The sequence below is a fragment of the Octopus sinensis genome, linkage group LG2 (assembly GCF_006345805.1).
Source record: "Octopus sinensis linkage group LG2, ASM634580v1, whole genome shotgun sequence".
Classification (NCBI taxonomy): domain Eukaryota; kingdom Metazoa; phylum Mollusca; class Cephalopoda; order Octopoda; family Octopodidae; genus Octopus; species Octopus sinensis.
In genome coordinates, this window is record NC_042998.1 from 10,798,199 (window position 1) to 10,805,540 (window position 7,342).

General features: G+C 40.8%; 1 long non-coding RNA gene across 1 annotated transcript in view; it reads right to left on the reverse strand.

The window, feature by feature from the left end:
* The window catches only part of LOC118762232, a 4,486-nt gene extending 1,749 nt beyond the window's left edge, over nt 1-2,737 (reverse strand). Inside the window, exons 1-2 of the long non-coding RNA XR_004997985.1 lie at nt 2,719-2,737; nt 2,221-2,223 (exon numbers count right to left, since the gene is read on the reverse strand). This is a non-coding gene — a long non-coding RNA (uncharacterized LOC118762232). The remainder of the gene's footprint in view (nt 1-2,220; nt 2,224-2,718) is intronic.
* Nucleotides 2,738-7,342: the final 4,605 nt, after the last annotated feature.

The following is a 7,342-nucleotide window of genomic DNA, read 5'->3' on the forward strand; positions in this document are numbered from 1 at the left end:
AGGAAAAAAAGAAAGAAAGAGTATTGTTTTATGTTATGTTTAATAATATCGGAAATAGAAGAACAATCTTAGAGAACATAAACGGTTCAATAATAATGTGGTTAGGACGAATTAATTATGTAAATACATGATAAAAACGGACAGTTTAAAAAGATTAATGGCAATGCAAGTAATGAGGGGTGCATTCAGCCATTCATAATCCCATTATTATATAATCATCTCATCATATTCGGTCTATGTATTGTCCCGTCTGTGGTGTCCTGTCTGTCCTTGTTTGTACCCCTCTATGTTTGGGCCCTTGTGGCTAATAAAGAAACCGAGAACGGCAGATATCGAGGTTATGTGTGGTCTTCGATAATGTCTGCACCCAAAAAGCGATATATGTATATATATATATATATATATATATACACATATATATAGATATATGAGCATGTATGTATGTCTGCGTATATGTACTTGCATGTATGTACGCATATGTTTATGTGCGTGCGTGACTGTATAAGTAAATATTTTCGCATACTTTCTTATAATACGGCGTTTAGTTGAGGAGTCACTTTATTAATACCGACTGTCTATTCTGAGTCGCAACTCAGTAGAAGATGTCTAGTATATTTATTTCAAACAAGTATTATCTAATTCATACTACTATTTCATGATATAGTTTATAGAGTTCATTAAATGATAAAACTACATGAAGTTTTTCAGAAAATTTTGTTTCATCTTTCTCTATTAGTTAACATACACAGGCTGAATGCGACAGACGAAGGCCCAGAAAGTTAACTTGTTCTCAGCTCAGCTCTGCTTGTAATCTACCACCATAAGACTATAAACGAACGCAGCAGAATAGGACGTTTTAAAGAAGTATGCCGAAACATTATAATAAAAAGAGCATTAATGGTGCTCTAATTTCGATGGGAAAATTTAAGACATTTAGTTTCATTGGGAACAAAAGAGTCAGAATAACCAAAACTAAAATAAAATAATACAAAAATTTCAAAAAAATTTCAAAAAATATACCCGAGCTGTTCCAAATGTACTAAAAAAGAGCGATAGCAGATACGCTAATTTTATGGTTACAATTTGGAATGAATATTTTATTAGAAGGCTATTATTTTCTCACCCCATACACCGACGTTTGTTTAAAGAATTTAGAGGTCAAACGATCAAAACCTTTAGCACACAGCATTACACACATTTGCTAAAGCAGAGTAATTAATGTTATCAGTGTTGCTGTAACTTGTATTAATCATGATTGGATTACACGAATTGTTCGTTGGACGAAATACATGCACGTCAACATACATACGCACATACATACATACATGCATACATATACACAAATAAAATACATATATGCAAAATCATCTGTATATATATATATATATATATATATATTATATATATATAATATATATGTATATGTACATGTGTATATATGTATATGTACATATATTTATATATACATAATTAAATACATACACAGACATATATATAAACATGTATTATATATACATATATATATATGTTTTGTGATATGTGTATATGTACACAACATATATATATATATAATATATATACATACATATATACATACATACATACGTAAATACATACAGAGACACATATATACATGTATATATTTACATATATATATGTGTATATATTATATATATATATATATATATATATTATTTATGCATGGATATGTAATTGTATATATACCTATATATTTATGTATATATATATTAATGCAATATGCACACACGGCCACACACCTGATGACGTCCTAGTGCACAGCTATTGCTGGATCATGATCATATAATGTTTATATAATAATATGTATAAGATGTGGGGTACTCAGCCGCTATCAGCTGTTGCTAATGTACAGAAAGTGTCCATCTGATTTAGATTAAAGTCTGTTCATTTTATCTTCTTGTACATGGATATGCATATCTATCTATCTATCTATCTATCTATCTATCTATCTATCTATCTATCTATCTATCTATCTATCTATCTATCTATCTATCTATCTATCTATCTATCGTTTACGCACCGCCCTTAACAGGTCGGGCGGATTTCTTTCAACGTCTAGAAGTTTTCTTGGGAACGTCTCGTCCTTTACTCTTAGTGGGGGATTGGAATGCTACCTTGGACACGCATGTAGACTACGTGGGTAGAGATAGGAATAGACGGGGATGCAAATGCCTCAGAGACCTGCTCAGACGCTTTCAACTGTCTGACAGGTTTCGACTAGACCACCCGAATGCGCCAACGTGGACATGGAGCAACCGCATCGGGTCGTCGAGATCGTATCTAGATAGGATACTGTGTAGGACAGTAGATAGAGATAGCAGGATGTCCACAATTCCACATAGTCAGCTACACGGATCACAAACTTGTGACATGTACGCTAGACTTAGGTAAGACACTTAGGCAGGGTCCCGGATACTGGAAACTAAACGCGTCTTTCCCATCGAGACAAGTTTTCAGAGACCGGATTAGCACACTAGTAAAGAGGGTTTGACGGGAGCCATCATCAACAACAAATGGTGGTTTGCCCTCAAGAGAGCAGTAAAAGCAGAAGCGATTAGGTACAGCAAAGCACTAGCCATAGATAGAAATAGAGTAGAGGGTGAGCTAGTTAAGAAGCTAGAAGAGGCAATTAGAAGCGGCATCGCATCCGACGTTTTGGCGGCGAGGTTGGCCCTCGACCAACACTTCAACGCCAAACACGAAGGATGTGCTGTCAGAGCTAGGATGCGTGCTCTAAGGAACGAAGGTGTTGGAGCCGCGAGAGAGGCCCGGGTGGCAGAGGCGCAACAGGGCAACAAAGCCACCATTCGGTCACTGGTAGATGAACAGGGGCGCGAATTGCTCGAGCCAAGTAAAATGTGTGAGGCCGTTCAGCAGCATTTTGCCCGACTGTTCGGAACGAGTGGAGGGCAAGAACGTAGGCTGGACTTCAGTGCCTACCTACATAGCCTACCACGACTCTCGACAAGAAAGGCAGGGTGCTGCGAAGGTGCCATCACGGCGGCGGAAGTGCGGGAAGCGATGGCAGAATGCTCGAGGGACAAATCACCGGGTTTGGATGGTCTACCCTACGAGCTTTACAATTGTATGCCAGACTTGTTTGGAGATCTCTTGGCGGCGGTGTACTGCAACTGGCAGCAAAACGGGAGCATTCCTGGTTTTGTGAGCCGAGGAGCCGTAACACTGCTGAAGAAAGATCTAACAAGGGAAATGTAATAGATAACTTTAGGCCCATCACTCTGCTTAATGCAGACTTGAAAATTTTGGCCAAGGTGCTAGCCAAGAGGTTGGCGCTTGTCATCGAGAAACTGGTCGACAAGGCGCAAACATGCGCCGTGCCAGGCCGGACCATCCATGACAACCTCCATCTGATGCGCTACATCATAGACAGGGTAGTTAACGAACCTGGCATGGGTGGGGCCCTGATCAACTTGGATCAATCAAAGCCTTGATAGGGTAGACCATCGATACTTGGAGGCAGTCCTGAGAGCGGCTGGTTTCGGTCCCGTCTTCCGCGGCTGGATAGCTGCCTTGTACAGAGGCATCCGTTCGGTAATTCGCGTAAATGGACATCTATCGAGACCTTTCGACATTGCACGTTCGGTCCGTCAGGGATGCCCCCTCTCGGCGCTTCTATACGTATTGACTCTTGAGCCACTACTGCGGAAGCTGGCGACTCTAAGGGGCATCCCGCGAGAATTGGGATGCGGGACGAGCGTGTCTGCATACGCGGACGACGTCACCGTCATAGTGTCTAGCCACGAGCACATCGAGCTGGTCGGCGAGACACTGAAAACTACGAAGCGGTGACAGGAGCGAAAATCAACCGGGAAAAGTCAGTGGGCTTGCGACTAGGCACCTGGAGAAGCAAGCCCATGGCGTCCACCAGCGCCTCCGTCGTGGGACGCTGGACCGACGGCCCGGTTGAGTTGCTCGGGGTCTGGTTTGGTCCGGACCTCCAAGTGGAGAAGAACTGGAACGAGATAACGAGTAGGGTTCACTCTCGCCCGGCAATGGGCCGAGAGGAAACTGTCCCTAAAAGGTCGAGCGGAGGTGGCGAACACGTACATCGCGTCCGTCATCTACTACCGCCTGACCGTCGTACCTTGTCCCGACCCTACCATCACCAACTACAACGCATCCTCTTTCGCTTCTTGTGGAAAGGATGCGTCCCGATGGTCAGGCGATCCATTTGCTGTCAACACCCGTTAAAAGGAGGGCTGGGCATGCCGTGGTTGATGATGCGCAGACACGCGCTGAGACTGCGACATCTCTGGCTCTATGTAGACGACGGTGAACAGGTGTGGTCGCCGTTTGTGAGGCACGCTTCCCGCAGCTCGTCTCCATGACCGAACTGCAGTCGTGGATCAAAAAGAGGCCGAGGAAGGGCGAATGGCACCGCGAGTGTCGCGTTGCTCTCAAGCAACTCTGCCGTCCTGGGTCGACCTTAAGTGACTTCAACACAACCAAAGCATTCTATAGGGGTTAGTGGAGGGGAGGTACGACGACGAGCTCGGGGCGAACCTGGACGTCGACGAGGAGTACCTGACCCGCCTGTTCGGGACGACTTTCGGGCCAGGGCCCATGGACAACTTCCAGAGATCCCTGGCCTGGCAGTGCTACCGAGAAGCGCTACCCGTTCGGGATAAGCTCTACAGACACGGCTCGAGAAACACGGGGCCGACCTGCCCGAGATGCGGTCAGAGCGACGAACCGTTCTGCACGCACTCGTTCAGTGTCCAACAATTTCCGACCTGTGGGCTTATGTCGAACAACTGCTGTCACGTGTGGGACGAGTCGGTTTATCAGCTGAGTCTATCGTCAATATTGTCACGCCTCCTTCCTTCAAACGGGAAGGAAGAGCTATTTTCATCATCCTTGTGGCTATGGCGAAAGAATGTATCTGGTGGACGCGTCTGAAAGGATTGGAGACAAACACTTTCCTCTCTGGTCAATCTCTCATCAACTTCTTCAAGTACCACTTGAAAAGGAAAGTGAGAGTAGAGAGGCAAGTTTTGTCTAGCGAATGTTTTAAAAAAGATGGGTGAATGTAGCAAGATGGCACGTATGAATGACGAAGCCACCTTGAGCATAGTCCTATGAACCCAGAAATCGAAAACAGAGAGTTGCTTATTTGCAAAAAAAAAAAAAAAAAAAAAGATATAAAATGTGACTTCATTGACCGAGGTTACCGTGGTCTTTTCCGCAGGCTTTTCTTTCCACGGGTAAACCTCACCTGTCCTCCCCTTTACACTTCATATTGACATTTCTGTGATAACGATCCCTATTGATCATTTTTTTTTCCTCTCCCCCCCTTTTTTTTTTTTTTTTAACCCCCCTTATTTTTGTCCTCTTTCTCTCCTTTTACGATCCCTTTTGATCGAACCTCCCCCTTCCTTTTTTTTTTTTTTTTTTTTTTTATACCTTCAAAAAAAAAGCTCTACCTTGTAATTTGTTCTATCTGTGTGCAGCCCTGTGTGGCTAATAAAGAAACATATCTATCTATCTATCTATCTATCTATCTATCTATCTATCTATATATCTATCTATCTATATATCTATCTATCTATCCATCTATCTATCTATCTATCTATCTATCTATCTATATATCTATCTATCTATCTATCTATCTATCTATCTATCTATCTATCTATATATCTATCTATCTATATATCTATCTATCTATCCATCTATCTATCTATCTATCTATCTATCTATCTATCTATCTATCTATCTATCTATCTATATATCTATCTATCTATCTATCTATCTATCTATCTATCTATACGCCACATTTTCTTTTGTTTTTTGATTTTTGTTTTTTTTCATCCCCCAAAAGAAAAGCTCTACCTTGTAACTTGTCCCATCTGTGTGCAGCCCTGTGTGGCCAATAAAGAAACTTATCTATCTATCTATGTGTATGTATTACTCTTTTACTCTTTTACTTGTTTCAGTCATTTGACTGCGGCCATGCTGGAGCACCGCCTTTAATCGAGCAACTCGACCCCGCGACTTATTCTTTTGTAAGCCCAGTACTTATTCTATCGGTCTCTTTTGCCGAACCGCTAAGTAACGGGGACATAAACACACCAGCATCGGTTGTCAAGCAATGCTAGGGGACAAACACAGACACACAAACACACACACGCATATATATATATATATATATATATATATATATATATATATACATATATATGACGGGCTTCTTTCAGTTTCCGTCTACCAAATCCACTCACAAGGCTTTGGTCGGCCCGAGGCTATAGTACAAGACACTTGCCCAAGGTGCCACGCAGTGGGATTGAACCCGGAACCATGTGGTTGGTAGACAAGCTACTTACCACACAGCCACTCTTGCGCCTGTATGTATATGTATATATATATGTATATATATGTGTATATATATATATGTATATATATATATATATATATATATATATATATATATATATATATATATATATATATATATATATGTATGTATGTACGCAGACACACATATATGGAGATAAATATACACACATACATAGACATACACACATACGTATATGTATATATATGTGTCTGTCTGTGTGTGTATACACATTACTGCTTTGAACATATCAAAACAAATTGATGTGTATTTCGTATATACAATTGCACACAAAAACATTAAAACATTAATTGGAAAATCACTGGATGCGTCGCATAAAATGTTTGACATTTACTTCGTTGGAGCTGCAGTTGGATGTGATTGCAATTTTCGAGAGTAAATCTATATAGTCACTCTACACAGTGTATTGGTTTGTCTTATTTTTTTGTGCACGAAAGAGGCAGCGACATGGAAGAATCGTTAGTAAGCCGAGCAAAATGCTTAGCGGCATTTCGTCCATCTTTACTTGTGATCGACTATCCTCATCTCCCCAAATTCCAGGCCTTGTGCCTGTCTTAGAAGGGACTCATGAAAATCCTCTTATATGTATGCATGTATGTGTGTTTGTGTCTATGTATGTATGACTATCTATCTATCTATCTATCTCTATCTATCTATCTATCTATCTATCTATCTATCTATCTATCTATCTATCTATCTATCTATATCTATCTATATCTATCTATATCTATCTATCTATCTATCTATCTATCTATCTATCTATCTATCTATCTATCTATCTATCTATCTATTTAATATGTGTATGTGTGCACGCGTGTGTGTCTATTCTTGGTTGTCACTCGTTTGAAAGATTTTTTTAATATAGTAATAGAGCTTCATCAATGATATTTTGGTCTCCAGTGGCATTTTAGACCAGTCGTTTTGGTACAA